Raw genomic sequence first — 22,283 nt, forward strand, 5'->3', positions numbered from 1 at the left:
AACGATAGAAGTAAATACACAAAATTCCAAACCATAGGCTGTGAACCATAAACCATGAACTCTGCCATATGCTTTGAAACTTGGCCCAAAATGTGAAGTCACTGAGGGCTACACATAACCTCCCTAGAAATTAGGCAGGATTCCCTTAACATGCTGGTGACCCAGGTCTGAAAGGTCAATATATGAATTCATTAACAGAAACAATGAGAACGAGGGACACAGACAGGCCAAAGAAGGAGTAGGGGCTGTCCCTGCACTGTCCCATTCTCCACAGCAGGAAAGCTAAGGAAGTAGAGCTCAAGAAGGTACATTTCAATTTTATTGTTTACAACCCAGGCTTACAAACAAAGTGGTTTGATGATCTGGTGTGCCCACTTTGTGTCTACTACCCTAGTGCAATTATAAATAGAAAGCCTCCTTTCACTACAGGGTGAATGCTACTTAAACAATGAATTCTATGGTTTCTCTATTTGCTAAGAGAGACTGTTGAAGATGAGGTGGGGTAAACTGAGGAAGGACAGCTTTAGCGACTGGATTACAAACAGAGGACTTTGCCACTTTCAAGGGTTTCCCTTGAGTCAAAGTGTTGCTGAAAACACTGAAACACAAAAGGAGACATCATTCTCAGCAGAGGAAACAGTGGTGAAACCTGAATCAAAGAAGCTGTAATTTACCCTCTCCATTCATCTCCACATATTCTTATTTATAAACAAACACTTTTTGTATTTTTCTATATAGCATTATAATTCAACATCTGTATATACTACAAAGCAATCACCACAAGTCTAGTTACCATACATCACCCAATAATCGACCCCCTTTACCCATTTCATCCACTGTCCTCTGGTAACTGCTAGTCTGTTCTCTGTATCTATGAGTTTGTTTTGGTTTTATTTTGTTTGTTCTTGTTTTATTTTCTTTGCATTTGTTTTGTTTTTTAGATTCCACATATATGGAAAATCATATGGTATTTGTCTTTCTCCATCTGACTTATTTCATTTAGTGTAATATTGTACCTTCAAGGTATTATCACAAATGTCAGCATTTCATTCTTTTATGGCTGAGAAGTATTCCAGTGTGTGTGTGTGTGTGTGTGTGTGTGTGTGTGTGTGTGTGTGTATGCCACATCTTCTTTATTCATTCACCCATTGATGGACACTTAGGTTATTTCCATATCTTGACTATTGTAAATAATGATGAAATGAATGTAGAGATGAATATATATCTTTTTGAGTTAGCATTTTCATGCTCTTCAGATAAATACCCAGAAGTGGAATAGATGGGTCATATGGTACTGCTATTCTTAATTTTTTTGAGGAATCTCCATATTGTTTTCCATAGTGGTTGCACCAATTTACAATCCTACCAACAGTGTACAAGCATTCCCTTTTTTCCACATCTTCTCCAACATTCGTTATTTCTTATCTTTTCAATAATGGCCATTCCAACAGGTATAAGGTGGTATCTCACTGTGGTTTTGATTTGCATTTCCCTGATGATTAGTGATGTCGAGCATATTTTCATGTGCCTGTTGGCCATCTGTATGTCTTCCTTGGAAAAATGTCTATTCAGATCGTCTGCCCATATCTTAATCAGGTTGTTTGTTTTTTTGGTGTCGTTGTATGAGTTCTTTACATATTTTGGATTTTAATCCCTTATCAGATATATGACTTGCAAATATTCTAATTCAGTAGGTTGGTTGCCTTTTCATTTTGATGGTGGTTTCCTTTGCTGAAAAAATACTTGTTTTTTGTTTAATTACTAAGTTACTCAATTACTTAGTTGAATTACTTGAAGATTAGTATTAGTTGGAAAGGAATCAACATTGGAACAAATGCTAAATAATTGGCAGAGAAGGTATGGAAAGGAGGAAGTATTATAAGCCAAAAATTCAAACCAAGAAATATATATATAGCCCCTCAAAGAAATTTCCAACAACATGATGTCTGAAATAAAAATAACTCAAAGAAAGTTAACGTGTTTTAATTTCTATTGCTGCGTAACCAAGTACCTCAAAACTCAGTGGCTTAAAACATATTTTCTCACAAATCTGCAATATGAACAGGGCTTGGGGAGGATCATTCGTCTATATACCACATAACATTAGCAAGGGTAGCTCAATTAAGCCTGGTGAATGCACTTATAAGATGAATCACTCACTTGGTTGGCCTCTGGGTGCTGAGTAAGCTGGGAGCTCAGCTGGGGTTGTGGCCTGGGTCCCTTAATCCACATGGTATCTCTATCTGGCTAGTCTGAGCTTCCTCACAGGATGGCAGTCTTAAGGCAGTTGGACTTCTTGTGTGGTAGCTAACTTCTAAGAGTACAGAAGTAGAAGCTGCCCAAAATTGACACAGTATCACTTCCAGCACATTTTACTGATTAAAGTGGGTGGCAGGGCCAGCTCAAATTTATGGAGAGTGAGCTATACTAGGACACAAATGCTGGCAGACATGACTCATTAGGAGACACTAAAGTAATAGTCTATTACAGTGAATCCTTTGACACCTAGTGATTTATCACATTCCCCATAGCCCACCTAACTCATGCAAAATACACACCTCCTAATCCCTGAGAATCACCAGAATCTCATCCATTACAGCACCAGATTCAGACTTGAAGTCCAAGATATTGTCATTTAAATGAGCTCCAGTTCTGAATGAGGCTCCTCAAGGGCAGCTCTTGATCTGAGGATGTATGAACTAAAGAGGCAAGTTTCTAACTCCCTGCACACACGTCCAATATATAATGGTAAGGCAAGGTCAGAAACACTAGAAGAGATACTCTCACTCAAAAGAGGGACAATAAAAGCACATAACAGTCAGTGGTCCATAATAATTCTGAAATCCAGCTGGGCACATATCACAGGTTCCTTGATCAGGATCCAGCTCTGTCATAACATATGATGAGTGTCCATGTCTCCTAGCTTTAAGCTATGAGTTGTGGCTACTCTCTTTGACTCATCTTTCCTTTTCCATAAAATATGTTCCATACTTACAGCTGAGTAGCTTTTTCAACCCGCAACATAAGTTAGGGGCGTAGAGGCCTCTTTTAATTCTCAGCTATTTCTGTTAACTTTTAGTCCAAATTGATAAAATTCTTATAAAAAATCTGTGTAATTTCTAGCTATCTAGCTATAACTCAATTCATTAGAAAAATGTCCATGCAAATCCTCTCTACTTTAGAACTGTGAATCAGAGTGCTATGACAAGACCCTTAAGATTTTTAGAAATTTATTGTCTAGCTGAGAGGTTCTACAAGTCATGCTCTTAAAATTACTAGAAGTCTTTTTATTCTAGATAAGAAAGGATCTATGAAGCACTGACTTTCATCTCTCTAATGTCTTAACAAAGGATCTTATAGAGTTTTGACCACAAAGCAACATTCCATAGGCAGTGTTCTATATTCTGTATTTGCCCTGACACTGTCTCTTATTTTGAGAAAATTTTCCTGGCTAAGAATGTTAGGATGAGAAATAGTTTTATCTTTTGACTTAGCAAGTTCTGGGTTGGAAATACTTCCTCTAATTCTTTTTAAAAATGAAGTAGTTCCCTCTTCAGTTCCTCTCCCTCTAACTATACCTTATTATATGTAGATGAAAGGATCAGTTGGTGCTTTCAATATCTGGAAATATTCTTAGATAGCTATGTAAGTTAGTTAGGTACATTTTCTTTTTTACTTTTCTTTTTCTTTTTTTTGGCCACACCACGCAGCTTATGATCTTAGTTCCCCGACCAGGGATCGAACCTGGGCCCTCAGCCGTGAAAGCGCAGAGTCCTAACCACTGGACCACTAGGGAATTCCCTAGGTACATTTTCTATTTTTCAAGTTACTATACGTATAGTCTAATCAACTTCCCCATTAAATGTATAATATGGGCCCCCTTTTATGAAGCTTCCAGGAGCAGTTTCCTTTCTTCTTTTCAAGTCTCCAATGAGTCTCCCAAGATGCTTCTGGCTCTGCCCATTGCCAGGTTCCACGAAGAAGTCTCTCAGAAGAAGTTCCAAGAGAACAAGCCCCAATGAGCAAGAATATTTTCTTGAAATAAAGACGTAAATCTATATCCCAAAAGACACACCATAACTCAGGAAAAATATGTAAAGAGATATCCTGAAAAACTTCAAAGATATACAGAAAGAATTCTATGGATATACAGGCCAAAAAGTAGTAACCCATGTACAAAGGGGAAATAGTAGACTTGCTTCAGATATCTCCATGGCAACATTAGATGATAAAAGGCAACAGAACAATGTGTGCAAAGTTCTGAGGAAAGTTTATACACAGCCAAGACTACAGTAAGTACAAGGTTAAAGACAGAAATTCATTAGCCTTAAGGACTCAGAGAACACCCCCATGAGCCTTCTGAGGGGGAAAAAAGATTGATGATACATCTAGCCAAATAAAAGATAGCTTAAAATGAAGAACTCAAAAATGAATATGTTGTGATAAAATACCAGTGAGAATTAAATCCAGTTCAACATAGAATTAAGACATGTCAACATCATGAACTATGCAGAAAGCCAATGTTATACATCTTAACAATGTGTAAATAAAAATGTAAAACAGTTAGTGGAGAAGCAAGTTGGAACGAAGTAAAAGGTATTCTCAACGTCCTCATTTTTCATACTAGAGAGTCTATAAATGCTGACTAAGTTTGATACTAAAAACTAATTACCTCAAACTTTCCAAATTTTAAAAATTGAGTATTATTAGAAATTATAGCTCTTCTTACCTGAAGTTATACAACAGCATTAGATGACTTTTCTGAGGTTAAATTCAAGTAATTAAAATTTTGTTAAAATTAAACTTATAGGACTCTGGCCATTATAGAATAACAAGGACCACATTTAACCTCCTATGATAATCAGCTAGAAAACTGGACAATATATAGGAAATAATCATTTGCAGACATTGGAAAATAGGCCACACAGATTGGGATCCCTGAGAGAGGGGAAACAAACAAGGTGATCCCTACAATTGTTCTGGTTTTCTGCCTGAAGCAATTTTAAGACCCTGAGCAGGGAAGGGATAACCAAATATAGGTTGATGGTTTTGCTGAAACACACATCAGAGATTGAGAAGGATGAAATGGCTGGAAACTGTGGGTGGAGCTCCAGAAAGAATGAAGTTACACAATAAAAGGGCTCTAGAAATCTGCATAAAGGTTACCTTGAGTCTTTGCTAAGTGCAAAGTTGTGCAAGAATAGATGAAACTCTATTTCTTGAATGACTGAGCTGTGAAGGCAGAACAATTGCCAGACCTCACATAGGATTGATAGGTGTTGTAGCTTCAATGTGCCAGAGTAGGGAGTCCACAGTGATCACCTGGGCAATTCCATGGACACCCAGAGGAGTCATGATTTAGTAATAGGGCTGATCTATTCCTAGAGTTAACTCTACTATACACTACTCCTCACAAAGCGTAAAATGAGGACTCCGTGAGCTCAAACTGATAGAAAAATACATGTCTTTCAATACAAAGTTCAAAATTCTTTAAAAGAAGACAACATAGTCCAGACATTCAACTATATAATATTCACAATATGCAGCACCCAACCAAAAATGATTAGTATAAGAATCAGAAGAATGTGACCCATAATCAGGAGAAAACTAAGTCGATAGAAACAAACGTGGAAATGACAGACATTATGGAACTCACAGACAAGGATAAGTTAAAGTTAAAAGTTAAACAGTTACTATAGCAACATACTAATATTTTATAGAAAGCATAACTATAATGAGGAGAGAAATCAAACAAATAAAGAGTCAAAGGAACTTTTAGAGATAAAAAGTACAATATCCGAAATAAAAATTTTATTAGATTTGACAGATTTGACCTTGCAGAAGAAAATACAGTTAATCTTGAAAACATAACAAGAGAACCAAGTAAATGAAGCTCCTTTTAGTAGTTAGCCCCCTGTTACTATAATAATATTTTATAACATAAATTAAAACTTTATTTATTAAAATTACTTATTAAAATTACTGCTGTGGTTTCTATTTCCTGACTGGTACAGCAAGGCTGCTGAATACAAAGTCACTACACAAAAATCAATTGTTTCGAGAGAAGATGGCAGAGGAGTAAGACGCGGAGATCACCTTCCTCCCCACAAATGCATCAGAAATACATCTACACGTGGAACTGCTCCTATAGAACACCCACTGAACGCTGGCAGAAGACCTCAGACCTCCCAAGAGGCAAGAAACACCCCGACGTACCTGGGTAGGATAAAAGAATAAACAGAGACAAAAGAATAGGGACGAGACCTGCACCAGTGGGAGGGAGCTGTGAAGGAGGAAAGGTTTCCACACACTAGAAGCCCCTTCGCGGGCAGAGACTGAAAGTGGCGGAGGGGGAAGCTTCGAAGCCGCGGAGGAGAGCGCAGTAACAGGGTGCGGAGGGCAAAGCGGAGAGATTCCCTCACAGAGGATCGGTGCCGACCAGCACTCACCAGCCCGAGAGGCTTGTCTTCTCACCCGCCCGGGGCAGGGGCTGGGAGCTGAGGCTCAGACTTCGGTGGGATCTGCAGGGAGAGGACTGGCGGCGCGAAAACAGCCTGAAGGGGTTAGTGCACCACGGCTAGCCGGGAGGGAGCCCGGGAGAAGTCTGGAGCTGCGGAAGAGGCAAGAGACTTTTTCTTCCCTCTTTGCTTCCTGGTGCGCGAGGAGAGGGGAATAAGCGCGCCGCTTAAAGGGGCTCCAGAGACGGGCACGAGCCGTGGCTATGAGCGCAGACCCTCGAGACGGGCATGAGACGCTAAGGCCGCTGCTGCCACCACCAAAAAGCCTGTGTGCAAGCACAGGTCACTGTCCACACCTCCCCTCCCGGGAGCCTGTGTAGCCCGCCACTGCCAGGGTCCCGTGATCCAGGGACAACTTCCCCGGGAGAACGCACGGCGGCCTCAGGCTGCTGCAACGTCATACTGCCCTCTGCCGCCGCAGGCTCTCCCCGCATCCGTGCCCCTCCCTCCCCCCGGCCTGAGTGAGCCAGAGCCCCTGAATCAGCTGCTCCTTTAATGCCGTCCTGTCTGAGCGAAGAACAGACGCCCTCAGGCGACCTACACACAGAGGCGTGTCCAAATCCAAAGCTGAACCCCGGGAGCTGTGCGAACAACGAAGAGAAAGGGAAATTTCTCCCAGCAGCCTCAGAAGCAGCGCATTAAAGCTCCACAATCAACTTGATGTACCCTGCATCTGTGGAATACCTGAATAGAAAACAAATCATCCCAAATTGAGGAGGTGGACTTTGGGAGCAAGATATATTATTTTTTCCCCTTTTGCTCTTTTTGTGAATGTGTATGCATATGCTTCTGTGTGAGATTTTCTCTGTATAGCTTTGCTTTCACCATTTGTCCTAGGGTTCTGACAGTCTGGGTTTTTTACTTTTTAAAAATTTTTTCTTAATAATTATTTTTTATTTTAATAACTTTATTTTATTTTATCCTATTTTATTCTTTCTTTCTTTCTTTCTTTCTTTCTTTCTTTCTTTCTTTCTTTCTTTCTCTCTTTCTTTCTCTCTTTCTCTCTTTCTTTCTATTTTCTCCCCCTTTTATTCTGAGCCATGTGGATTAAAGGCTCTTGGTGGTCCAGGCAGAAGTCACTGCTGTGCCTCTGAGGTGGCAGAGCCAACTTCAGGACACTGGTCCACAAGAGACCTCCCAGCTCCACGTAATATCAAACGGCAAAAATCTCCCGGAGATCTCCATCTCAACACCAAGACCCATCTCCACTCAATGACCAGCAAGCTACAGTGCTGGACACCCTATGCCAAACAACTAGCAAGACAGGAACACAGCCCCATCCATTAGCAGAGAGGCTGCCTAAAATCATAATAAGGCCACAGACACCAAAAACCACACCACCAGACATGGACCTGCCCACCAGAAAGACAAGATCCAGCCTCATCGACCAGAACACAGGCACTAGTCCCCTCCACCAGGAAACCTACACAACCCACTGAACCAACCTTAGCCGCTGGGGACAGACACCAAAAACAACGGGAACTACGAACCTGCAGCCTGCAAAAAGGAGACTCCAAACACAGTAAGATAAGCAAAATGAAAAGACAGAAAAACACACAGCAGATGAAGGAGCAAGGTAAAAACCCACCAGGCCTAACAAATGAGTTGGAAATCTGCAGTCTACCTGAAAAAGAATTCAGAATAATGATAGTAAAGATGATCCAAAATATTGGAAATAGAATAGAGAAAATGCAAGAAACATTTAACAAGGAACTAGAAGAACCAAAGAGGAAACAAGCAATGAGGAACAACACAATAAGTGAAATTAAAAATACTCTAGAAGGGATCAATAGCAGAATAACTGAGGCAGAAGAACAGATAAGTGACCTGGAAGATAAAATAGTGGAAATAACTACTGCAGAGCAGAACAAAGAAAAAAGAATGAAAAGAACTGAGGACAGTCTCAGAGACCTCTGGGACAACATTAAATGCACCAACATTCGAATTACAGGGGTCCCAGAAGGAGAAGAGAAAAAGAAAGGGACTGAGAAAATATTTGAAGAGATTATAGTTGAAACGTCCCTAATATGGGAAAGGAAATAGTTCCTCAAGTCCAGGAAGCACAGAGAGTCCCAAACAGGATAAATCCAAGGAGAAACATGCCAACAACATATTAATCAAACTATCAAAAATTAAATACAAAGAAAACATATTAAAAGCAGCAAGGGAAAAACAACAAATAACACACAAGGGAATCCCAATAAGGTTAACAGCTGATCTTTCAGCAGAAACTCTACAAGCCAGAAGGGAGTGGCAGGACATATTTAAAGTGATGAAGAAAAAAACCTACAACCAAGATTACTCTACCCAGCAAGGATCTCATTTATATTCGATGGATAAATTAAAACCTTACAGACAAGCAAAAGCTGAGAGAGTTCAGCACCACCAAACCAGCTTTACAACAAATGATAAAGGAAATTCTCTAGGCAAGAAACACAAGAGAAGGAAGAGACCTACAATAACAAACCCAAAACAATTAAGAAAATGGGAATAGGAACATACATATCAATAATTCCCTTAAATGTAAATGGATTAAATGCTCCCACCAAAAGACACAGACTGGCTGAATGGATACAAAAACAAGACCCGTATATATGCTGTCTACAAGAGACCCACTTCAGACCTAGGGACACATACTGACTGAAAGTGAGGGGATGGAAAAAGATATTCCATGCAAATGGAAATCACAAGAAAGCTGGTGTAGCAATTCTCATATCAGACAAAATAGACTTTAAAATAAAGACTACTACAAGAGACAAAGAAGGACACTACATAATGATCAAGGGATCCATCCAACAGGAAGATAGAACAATTGTAAATATTTATGCACCCAACATAGGAGCACCTCAATACATAAGGCAAATGCTAACAGCCATAAAAGGGGAAATCGACAGTAACACAATCATAGTAGGGGACTTTAACACCCCACTTTCACCAATGAACAGATCATCCAAAATGAAAATAAATAAGGAAACACAAGCTTTAAATGATACATTAAACAAGATGGACTTAATTGATATTTATAGGACATTCCTTCCAAAAACAACAGAATACACATTTTTCTCATGTGCTCATGGAACATTCTCCAGGATAGATCATATCCTGGGTCACAAATGAATCCCTGGTAAACTTAACAAAATTGAAATCATATCAAGTATCTTTTCCAACCACAAAGCTATGAGACTAAATATCAATTACAGGAAAAGATCTGTAAAAAATACAAACACATGGAGACTAAACAATACACTACTTAATAACGAAGTGATCACTGAAGAAATCAAAGAGGAAATCAAAAAATACCTAGAAACAAATTACAATGGAGACACGACAACCCAAAACCTATGGAATGCAGCAAAAGCAGTTCTAAGAGGGAAGTTTATAGCAATACAATCCTACCTTAAGAAACAGGAACCATCTCAAATAAACAACCTAATCTTGCACCTAAAGCAATTAGAGAAAGAAGAACAAAAAACTTCCGAAGTTAGCAGAAGGAAAGAAATCATAAAGATCAGATCAGAAATAAATGAAAAAGAAATGAAGGAAACGATAGCAAAGATCAATAAAACTAAAAGCTGGTTCTTTGAGAAGATAAGCAAAATTGATAAACCATTAGCCAGATTCATCAAGAAAAAAAGGGAGAAGACTCAAATCAATAGAATTAGAAATGAAAAAGGAGAAGTAACAACTGACACTGCAGAAATATAAAGGATCATGAGAGATAACTACAAGCAACTTTATGCCAATAAAATGGACAACCTGGAAGAAATGAACAAATTCTTATAAATGCACAACCTGCCGAGACTGAACCAGGAAGAAATAGAAAATATGAACAGACCAATCACAAGCACTGAAATTGAAAGTGTGATTAAAAATCTTCCAACAAACAAAAGCCCAGGACCAGATGGATTCATAGGCGAATTCTAACAAACATTTAGAGAAGAGCTAACACCTATCCTTCTCAATCTCTTCCAAAAGATAGCAGAGGGAGGAACACTCCCAAACTCATTCTATGAGGCCACCGTCACCCTGATACCAAAGCCAGACAAAGATGTCACAAAGAAGAAAACTCCAGGCCAATATCACTGATGAACATAGATGCAAAAATCCTCAACAAAATACTCGCAAACAGAATCCAACAGCACATTAAAAGGATCATACACCATGATCAAGGGGGCTTATCCCAGGAATGCAAGGATTCTTCAATATATGCAAATCAATCAATGTGATACACCATATTAACAAATTGAAGGAGAAATAACATATGATCATCTCAATAGATGCAGAGAAAGCTTTTGACAAAATTCAACACCCATTTATGATAAAAACCCTGCAGAAAGTAGGCATAGAGGGAACTTTCCTCAACATAATAAAGACCATATATGACAAACCCACAGCCAACATTGTCCTCGATGGTGAAAAACTGAAACCATTTCCACTAAGATCAGGAAGAACACAAAGTTTCCCACTCTCACCACTCTTATTCAACATAGTTTTGGAAGTTTTAGCCACAGCAATCAGTGAAGAAAAAGAAATAAAAGGAATCTAAATTGGAAAAGAAGAAGTGAAACTGTCACTGTTTGCAGATGACATGATACTCTACATAGAGAATCCTAAAGATGCTACCAGAAAACTACTAGAGCTAATCAATGAATTTGGTAAAGTAGCAGGATACAAAATTAATGCACAGAAATCTCTTGCGTTCCTATACACTAATGATGAATAATCTGAAAGTGAAATTAAGAAAACACTCCCATTTACCATTGCAACAAAAAGAATAAAATATCTAGGAATAAACCTACCTAAGGAGACAAAAGACCTGTATGCAGAAAATTATAAGACACTGATGAGGGGCTTCCCTGGTGGCACAGTGGTTGGGAATCCGCCTGCCAATGCAGGGGACACGGGTTCATGCCACGGTCTGGGAAGATCCCACATGCTGCGAAGCGGCTGGGCCCGTGAACCATGGCCACTGAGCCTGTGCGTCCGGAGCCTGTGCTCCGCAACGGGAGAAGCCACAACAGTGAGAGGCCCGTGTACCGAAAAAGAAAAAAAAAAAGAAACTGATGAAAGAAATTAAAGATGATACAAATAGATGGAGAGATATACCAAGTTCTTGGATTGGAAGAATCAACATTGTGAAAATGACTATACTACCAAAAGCAATCTACAGATTCAATGCAATCCCTATCAAATTACCAATGGTATTTTTTACAGAACTAGAACAAATAATCTTAAAATCTGTATGGAGGCACAAAAGACCCCGAATAGCCAAAGCTATCTTGAGAACGAAATATGGAGCTGGAGGAATCAGGCGCCCAGATTTCAGGCTATACTACAAAGCTACAGTAATCAAGACAGTATGGTACTGGCACAAAAACAGAAGTATAGATCAATGGAACAGAGAGAAAGCCCAGAAATAAACCCACACACATATGGTCACCTTATCTTTGATAAAGGAGACAGGAATATACAGTGGAGAAAAGATTGCCTCTTCAATAAGTGGCACTGGGAAAACTGGACAGGTATATGTAAAAGTATGAAATTAGAACACTCCCTAACCCCATACACAAAAATAAACTCAAAATGGATTAAAGACCTAAATGTAAGGCCAGACACTATCAAACTCTTAGAGGAAAACATAGGCAGAACACTGTATGACATAAGTTACAGCAAGATCCTTTTTGACCCACCTCCTAGAGAAATGGAAATAAAAACAAAAATAAACAAATGGGACCTAATGAAACTTAAAAGCTTTTGCACAGCAAAGAAAACCATAAACAAGACCAAAAGACAACCCTCAGAATGGGAAAAAATATTTTCAAATGAAGCAACTGACAAAGGATTAATCTCCAATATTTACAAGCAGTTCATGCAGCTCAATAACAAAAAAACAAACAATCCAATCCAAAAATGGGCAGAAGACCTAAATAGACATTTCTCCAAAGAAGATATACAGATTGCCAACAAACACATGAAAGAATGCTCAGCATCATTAATCATTAGAGAAATGCAAATCAAAACTACAATGAGGTATCACCTCACACCAGTCAGAATGGCCATCATCAAAAAATCTACAAACAATAAATGCTGGAGAGGGTGTGGAGAAAAGGGAACCCTCTTGCACTGCTGGTGGAAATGTAAATTGATACAGCCACTATGGAGAACAGTATGGAGGTTCCTTAAAAAACTAAAAATAGAATTACCATATGATCTAGCAATCCCACTGCTGGGCATATACCCTGAGAAAACCATAATTCAAAAAGAGTCATGTACCACAATGTTCATTGCAGCTCTATTTACAATAGCCAGGACATGGAAACAACCTAAGTGTCCATCATCGGATGAATGGATAAAGAATATGTGGCACATATATACTATGGAATATTACTCAGCCATAAAAAGAAACAAAATTGAGATATTTGTAGTGAGGTGGATGGACCTAGAGACTGTTATACAGAGTGAAGTAAGTCAGATAGAGAAAAACAAATATCATATGCTAACACATATATATGGAATCTAAAAAGAAAAAGAAAATGGTCAGAAGAACCTAGGGGCAAGATGGGAATAAAGACACAGACCTACTAGAGAAGGGACTTGAGGATATGGGGAGGGGGAAGGGTAAGCTGGGACAAAGTGAGAGAGTGGCATGGACATATATACACTACCAAACATAAAATAGATAGCTAGTGGGAAGCAGCCACATAGCACAAGGAGATCAGCTCGGTGGTTTGTGACCACCTAGAGGGGTGGGATAGGGAGGGTGGGAGGGAGGGAGACGCAAGAGGGAAGAGATATGGGAACATATGTATATGTATAACTGATTCATTTTGTTATAAAGCAGAAACTAACACACCATTGTAAAGCAATTATATTCCAATAAAGATGTTAAAAAAACTGAATCTAATCTAAAAATTAAACAATATCTTTAGTTCAATCTCTCTTCCTAAAAATGCCCAGACTTTCAGAGGTTCCTCTCCCTGTGTTTCTCCCTAAGTCGGTATGCAGGTATCTTGCACACTAGATACCTAGATGTGAGTTTTACAGGATATCAGGAGGTAAATGAAACTCAGGGTTTGGGGCACTGGGTACAACATACCCAGATGAATTCTGGGTCCATCCAAGATTACATCCTTGTCCGAATGTCTCAGTGGCATGGCCAGTACCACCGCTTCCGTCAGTTAAGGCCTTACTTATATGACAAAACTTCCTCCTTCCCTCCCTGAAGCCAAGAGTGAGGAAATTTATAACATCCTGTTTCTGTACTCTTTTTCTTTATTTACCCCTTTCTCTTTCTACAATTTGCCAGGCAAGAAAAGGGATGGGCTATTGGCCTTTTACTACCCCTACATCCTCATACCCTAGAGCCAGCCTAGCTACCTGAGCCGCAGGTTATACCTGCTCTGCAGCATGCGACAACAGTATAAACTGGATCCTCCATGCTTACTCCCATCTTCAATACTCCAAAAGAAGCCATAAAAATTTTAAATATTATTGTAAGGAAATTATCCAACTTGCAAGTTGCCTTGCTGTCTAATTTGTCCTTGTATCTCAGAATCTAAGGATTATCTTCTTTTTTGTTTTTTGATTTTTTTCCTTGACAAATCCTAATCTTCCTCTCCATTCCCACACTCCACCCCAAAAAGATGCCAGCCTGGGGCCAATGAGAGCAAAGATCAGGTTCCCAGAAAGAGAGAAGAAAAAAGCACATCAATAGTTTCTAATAAGTAACTCCTTTATATCAAGCAACCCTTTCACTGAGTTACACTGAGGTTTAAATAAGATATTGCATGTAAATTGCTTAGAAAAAATACTTAGTCAATGGATATGCAATAAAATGTAGTTATTGTTATTTGTCACTCATTGTGCCATCTAACCACTGAAACGTGTGAGACAGTTTGACCGGGTGGTATTCTCCATTTTACAAATTAGAAACACGAGGCTTAAAGGCACTGCTATTTTCTGTAGGTCAAATGAAAACTAAGCAGTGGGGACAAATTAGGGTTCAGAGTTTGTGATCTCTTCTCCTGTACTCAGAGTTTTAATCTTCCTTTCTTAATCAAGTTGCACCTCTTATATGTAACTTTCTAGAACTTTTAGATCAAAGGTCAGCAAGCTTTTTCTGTTAAGGGTCAGATAATAAATATTTCAGATATTGTGAGCCCAAAGGACTCTGCACAAAAGCAGCCATGGGAAGTACATGGACAAATTGCTGTGGCTGTGTTCCAATAAAACTTTATTTACAAAAACAAGCAGTGGGCCAGATTTCACCCAAGGGCTATAGATGGCTGACCTCTACTTCAAATCAATACCAAGTGCTTGGTACATAGTGAGGGATCCAAAATGAGTTCAGAAAGATAAATGAATAAAACAATGATTTGTCCTACTTTGAATTCTTTTAGCCCTACAAGGTTCTACTATCTAATGTAACAGTAAATTTCATGTTCTTGTATTATTCAATATAATTTCATATGTCTCTTCTTTTTCCATGTATAAAATAATATTGAATATGCATCTTGTTACCTTCCAGTCAGATAGGCCTGGAATTAAGACCTAAATTTTCCATTTGGGCAAGTTAATTTACCTTGAACTTCTGTTACCTTATTTGCAAATGGGGATAAGAATGCTTATTTAACAGTAGTCTGAGGTTCAGAAATTATGTAGGCACAGTGCCAAGTGAATGGCAGATAGGGATTAGACTACAGTCCTGCAGACAGGGACTTCTTTTATCCAAACTTTCCTATTTTTAGTCTTCCTCATCGCTTTTTAAGTGGATGGGAATTGGGAAGGGTGGTGATTCTGGTCTGGCATGTGAGGGAAGGAGGCTACAGACTGGGAGGCAGGCCATGAGCTGAGGTGGCTTAGATGCTGCTTCCTCTCTCTAGCTGTGTCTAACTTCTGAGGTTTCGCAGAGGGCCAGGGAAAGGTCCCCCCTCTCAGCTTGAGCTCATTGCTCAAAGCAGCTGTTCCAGGAGCTATCCATAGTAACATGATCAAGACCTACGTTTGAAATGCACTGTTGAAGATTTTAACACTTCACTGTCTAGGTTAAACTCTTCAATTGACATACATAAGAAAGCTTCACACTTTCTTCATGGTGAAGAAAAACCTGAAGTGGGGATATGACCAGTCAAAGAAGGAAGAAGTCCCCACAATAGTCGAAAGACCAGGAAGATCCTGGGGGTTGGGAGACATGAATAAACAATCCTAGCACTGCTTCTCACTTGCTGTTTGACCTAGAGCGAGACGAACCCATCCTCTCCTCTGGACCTCAATATTTTCAAAATCTCAGTAATTTATTTCCCATCTTCGTAATTCTTATCATGTCCATGTATCCCCATACTATTACTTTTTCTATACTTCAACTAAATCAACTAATTTATTTTACTTAGCTTTATCCTTCACAATAATACCTATTATATAATATCATGGGTATGCTAATTATGTTTTTCCTATTGCACATTATAATAAATACACAGACATACCTATTGAAATATCAATTGTAACTATCGTAATAAAAATGTTCTCTTTTCCCAATCCTTCCCTTTACAATCTAGACAGGTTTTCCTTTTCAAGGAAAACCTGCTTTTTACCCAAGTGAGACTGGTTCTTTTTTTTTTTTTAATATTTATTTATTTATTTATATTTTTGGCTGCTTTGGGCCTTAGTTGCAGCACGCAGGATCTTTCGTTGCAGTACACGGGCTTCTCTCTCTAGTTGCAGTGCGTGGCCTCCAGGGCACGTGGGCTCTGAAATTGTGGCTCGCAGGCTCTCTAGTTGTGGTGTGTGGGCTCAGTTGCCTGGCAGCATGTGGGAGCTTAGTTCCCCGACCAGGGATTGAACTGGTGTCCCCTGCATTGCAAGATGGATTCTTAACCACTGGAGCACCAGGGAAGTCCCAAGACTGGCTCTTGAACAAGAGAGAGGACCTGCCCCTTCTGCCCCCAAAATTCCTTGAAGAACCTGGCCTCTGAAGAGGGGTCATGGAGCGGCAACCAGCTTTATCTTGAGGGAACTGAACTACATGTTTCTCTAAGAGATGGACTGTGCCAAAATACCATACAATGGAATTAACATCACTATTTTTGTATTTAGTAGATCAATGCTATCTTATTTAGTGTAGGTCACATAAACAAATGCATCTACTACACCAATTTTATTTTCCTTCCAAAGTGGTCATTTTTGGGGATTTAGTGACCACGTGTACATCTTATTTCTACATAAAACCATTTGTGTAAGTTAGAAACACCTGCATAAGTAGTATTCTCTCTTAAAATTAGTCTCATTAGTTTTGGTTTTCCAGGATTAATATACCCATAGGCTACACAAAGCTAATTTAAGTAGTATATTTTCATTCTCTTATGCAGCTGATTGATTTTCTATCACTTTCTCCAATTAGGAACTTGAACCTTTTATCTTAGAATCATTATTCAAATAGTAACATTTATTAAAAGGGTTGGGAGATTTTTGGCTTTTGTCTTTTGTTTATTCATCATAAGTAATGATGGAAATGGACAATTTAAATAAAGGGAATTGTTCTACTTTTTTCAGTTTTGGTATTTTTTGCAAACTTCCAACTGTATCTTAACTGGAAAAGAAACTAAAGACTATTAAGACCGGTCCCTATAATTCAGTTAGGAAACATATATACATTTAGCTGAAGCCAAGTAATTATTGCTCAGGTTAATACTACTAACTTCCTGTAGAATAAGGCAATCAGTCATGGTGAGTTAAAATTGTGGACCATCAATTGCAATGATCCAGTTGGTTAACAGCCACTACTAATTTTCAGTTGATAAGACTAAAGTGTGGTCCAGTGCAAAAGACTGAGCAGGTAGCTGCAGGCTGCTGAAGCATTTCATCTGAACCAGGTGAGCTCTTTGTAGGTGTCCAGAGCTTGCGACTTTTGAGCTCTCGTGTAAAGTGCATGCTGGTGTGAGATGCAGTGCAGATACTGGGGAGCTGGAGAGAACATCATCTGTCTTAGGGGCATCCCTTCGCAACCTGAAGTACTGACCACCAGGTAGGGCTCTGGGACAAGAGCAGCAGAAATCACTTCTCACTCACTGGGAGGTCTAAGGTCTCCAGGGGCTGGGTTTGCTTTGTTAGGGTTGTTTTTCTTTGGGTTGTTCTTGTTGGCTGTCTTAATGAAGTGGGTAGAAGACTGAAAAGCCAGGATGTTGAGCTGGGGATGCAAAATATTATTATTATTCCTAAATAGCATCCCTTTCATTAGACTCAGTTCACTCTGCTGGGATGCAGTTAGAAGTCAAACTTGATTTTGAGTCTGCCACTTACTAGCTGAGTAAACTTGTAAAAGTTATTTACCCTTTCTGAAACTCAATTTGCTCATGTGAAAAATTATGATAATGATATCAACCATCCCTTAAAGCTGCTATGGAAAGTAAATGGAATAATGCACATAAAGTGCTTAACACAGTGCCTGGCATGATGTAAGGATTCTGAATGGGGTAGCTATTGTGTTATGTTGTTTTCCACATATGCACAGGCCACCATCCTGACCTGGGATGGTACATTCCCATACTTTCTCCTAATTTGTCTGAACCCTCTCAGAAACCACAGACACACACATCTCCCATTTGGCCCAGAATGCTCATAAAAGCCTGCCAATCTTGTTATTACACACCTTTACGTTTTCCCCTACCAACCTCTGTTATCCCTATTCATGGGGCCAACAGTGTACTTATTTATACATTTCACCAGCATCGTTGAGCATCTAGATGGGGCAAACATTGGGATAAAACAGAGGTGAGCAAAGCAGACGGGATCCTTAATCTTTGAAAGTTACCGTCCAGCAGGAGACACAGAACTGTCAACAGCAATAACAACTGACACAAGAAATACCAGTTGCCATGGGAACACATAGTAGGGCCATCTATCCTCATCTTGGGTGGTATGGGTGGGGAGTCAGGGGAACTTAGCTTTGCTTTCTTCCACAGCAAAGTCTTGTACCACGAATCCAGCCAGCTATCACCAAAGTACAAGTCTCTGGTTACCAAAGGGGCCAGGTAGGAAATGGATGATATGCCAGTATCAGGGTATTACATGTGTAGTTGGCAGCACCCACTCAGATACAAATCACAGGGTCTTAATATGATCGTGTACGAAAAGTCGATCTATGGGCAAATACATTCTTGATTTTACAACTCAAACTCAAGTACTCATGGGAATGCCCTGGGTGACAGTGTGATTTCTAGTACATCATTTTAAAAATTTTTTAGACTTTTAAGCCAGCATTTCTGCAAATAACATGAGATAGAAATATTTTTTTGTCAGTCAGTATCCCCATACCACTTGCTGGATGATCAGCTCATCTCTTGCCCATTCGTTTCAAATGCCAACTTTCTCATATGCAAAGTTTCCATTTATTTATGAGTATATTTCCAGGCTCTCTGTCTTGATCCATTTGTCAATGCCACACTCTTCCAATTGCTATAGTTCTATAATATGTTTTGATACATAGTAGGGCAAGGGCTCTCTTTGTTCTCTAAATTTTTCTTGAATGTTTGAAATCTGTATTAAATGTCTTTACAAAGAAGCTGAGTCTGAAAATCTACTGGTTTACATATCTCAATGTCAAACTCTAATTTGTGGCTTATGCACTGCTTTTCATTATCTATTATGTTCAACAGTATCATGTCATCTCAGATTCTCTTTGTTTATACAATAAAAACAGGGTAGTAGAAATACTATGGCTTGAGTAACTGCAGGATCTAGATTTGAAACTAGGCCCTGCCATTTGCCAGCTGTATGACCTGGGGGACAGCATTTACTCTTCCTAAACCTCAGTTTCTACATTTATAACATGGAGATAAGAACAACCGGTCTCATAAGGTATTGTGAGGATTCTATAAGAGAAAGCAGTAAAGATTTTATCAAAGCTCCTGTGCCACACTCGCAGAGATACTAGAAGCTATGGATGTGAAAAATAGGCTGTGATTTTTTTAAATACTACATAGTGCTCAGTATCATTATTGGAGAAATTGGCTTGAATATTTCACAGCTGAATAAAAGCTTGTTCTGGAACTGGGAGTCTATATATCCTTTGGTTTTCAGGCAATGGACATTTTGATGGCCTCATCTTATTCTGTGGCTTCTACTTTTAAGATGTTTGAGTGGTAAGCCACATGTCCAAATCTTTGGCTTTTAGCCACAAGCCACAAAGGAAACTCCAAATTTCAATAAGTGTATCTTCCAAACTCAAATGGGCCATGGTTCTACCTGGGGTGTCTTGTGAGACTGAGGCAACATGTGGACAGGATAAACCAAGGGGGCCAGTGTCTGCATCCCCCCAAAATTACCTTATGAAATGATTATCAGGAAACCAATCATCTTGGCCTGTAAATAACTCCATGTACAGTAATGTGGTTGTCACTTCATATTTGCTACTTCTCAACTGGAAGAAAAGGAAAATGCAAAAGTGTGAGGTAAGTCCATAAGTATCTCTTAAGAGACTACTGCAAATTTAATTAACTGAGCAATTGAATCAGACTTCTTTAAATTTAAATCTGAAATATGAGGGGTTCCTTCAGAGCTTTATTCTTGTTGGAATGGGGCAGTGCTGGCAGGAGGAGAAAAAACAAAACAACATAAAATGTTCCACTAAATTTTAGCTCAGTAATGTTCCATCATTAAGAAAGGATTAAAAGGAAGAATTGTTTTGTCCCTTATAATCACTAGAGTACACTAGAAAAACTGTGTACCCTAGTTGGTCTATATTTCTCCGAGAAATAGGACAGGGTCCAGTAAACAATTTCACTACATTAAATAAACATCATGATCCCTACTAAGTGTAAAGCACTAGGCATTGTAGGAAATAAAATGGTGCCTAAGAGGTGGCCCCTACTGTCCAAGATCCCAAAGTCTAGGGGAAGATACAGGTGTGCAGGTGTATGTGGATCCCAAGGTCCACATGGCTGAGTCCCCATGGTAGAGGCAAAGGTCCCATGGGGAGGAGAGGACAGAGGATGAGGAGTGGATCTTCAATCATCGGCCCACATTACAGAGCTGGTAAGAACACTGAATCAAAGGGGTCCTCAGACAAGACACACCCTTCTGCCACCTCCTGCTCCACACAGAAGCAGGTGGGGCCAGCCATGCCCACTGACAGACAGTGGGTTGGAGAGGTCTGTCTTCCCTTCTCCTTCAGGCAGCAGGTTGGGTATGTGAACTTGGAGTTGGCTCTGCAGGTCCAGGTCATCTCCCCTGCCTCCCTTCCTTCCTGCCTCCTTCCTCTCCTTTATACTTACCTTCCTCCTTCCCTTTCCTGCTCTTTTCCTTACTTTTTCCCTCCTTCCATCCCTCCTTTCCTATTCTCCTTCCTTCCCCCAAGCCCTCCCTTCCTCCTTCCCTTTCTACCTTCTTTCCTTCCTCATCCCTCTCTCCCTTTCTTCCTCCCTTCTTGTTCTCTCTTGCTCTGAGGCCCAAATACCCACTCACTCTCTGTGTCTGTCTGGCTCTCTCTTCAACATATCCAACAAACAGACCACACAATAAACATGCCACACAATTCTCAAAAACCATTCTCCATAAATGCTTCTATCTGGGGAAGTGGGCATAGGTGGTCTAATTAGATTTTTGCCTATACTGTCTTTTCAATACAGCTTTCACTGCAGTCTTGTCCTGAGAGGGGAGGGATTTTCAAGGAACTACGTTAAATAGAGCGATGCAGTACTTTGTTTCCCCCATAGCTAGCTATCTGTGTTTGTCTGCTCCTTTGTGGAGGGGAAGGCTAAAAGAGGTGGGGAGGGGCACCAAAACCCTGTCAGGAGAATTTCACACGGGCTGATATGACATGCGAGCAGAGGAGCTGAGATTTGAGCCAGGTTTTGGATACAGCACAAACAATTTTCTGTTTGGGGAAGAGCAGACCTGAAGTTCACTCAAGGAAGGCTCATCTCTTCACTCCATCTCTGCCCTCCTGGAGCAGCCAGACCTTTAAATCTAGGGCATCCTGAATTAATCCCTGTGCTGCTTGAAATCATCCTATAAGTTCCTCATCTTTGAGCCCTGTACTAATGTCAGGATAGAGGACTCAGAAGCAGTGTCAGGAACACATTTATTCCCAGAGGATTTGTGCCAATACTGCCATAATGATACTAGAAATTATTGCAAAATCTGACTGTCTCACAAAGAGGCACCTATCACCTCTTTGTGAAATCTATTCTCGGGAAATTTCTAAGTTGAATATTTTGAGCATCCACTTTTAAGCATCTTTGTGATATCTGTGTCAGTCTGGTACCTCTAGGAAATGGTATATTTCTTTAGGATTTATGATCATAGTTTGGGACAATGGCAAGAAATGTCACTGCCAGCTTGTTGATAGCACTGAGCAACTGAGATTGTGCTCATCAAGGAGGAGGGGAGCACATACAGTGTTCTAAGTGTGTGCTGGGCACTGGGTGCTTCATGTGTCATCCTTACAAAGTCCCTGTGAGTTAGGCACAGTTGGTATTCTCCCTTTACAGGGCAGGAATCAGGGGACAGAGAAGGGAAGTACTTTGTGCCTTAGAGCACCAGTCAAACGGTGTAAGGCAGAACGTGTGGTCCATGAGGATGGAGATCTTTGGTTTTTTTCCCCCTGCTATATCCCAAGCTTCTGCACAGTGCCTGGCACATAGTAGATGTTCAGTAAATACTTTATGAATGAATAAAGCAAGACTGCAATATAAACCCAGCAGTCTGGGTCTAGACTCTGTGCCTTGGTATGGAACGGGATCAGAATATGCCATCCCCAAATATGCCACT

The sequence above is a fragment of the Kogia breviceps genome, chromosome 10 (assembly GCF_026419965.1).
Source record: "Kogia breviceps isolate mKogBre1 chromosome 10, mKogBre1 haplotype 1, whole genome shotgun sequence".
Classification (NCBI taxonomy): domain Eukaryota; kingdom Metazoa; phylum Chordata; class Mammalia; order Artiodactyla; family Physeteridae; genus Kogia; species Kogia breviceps.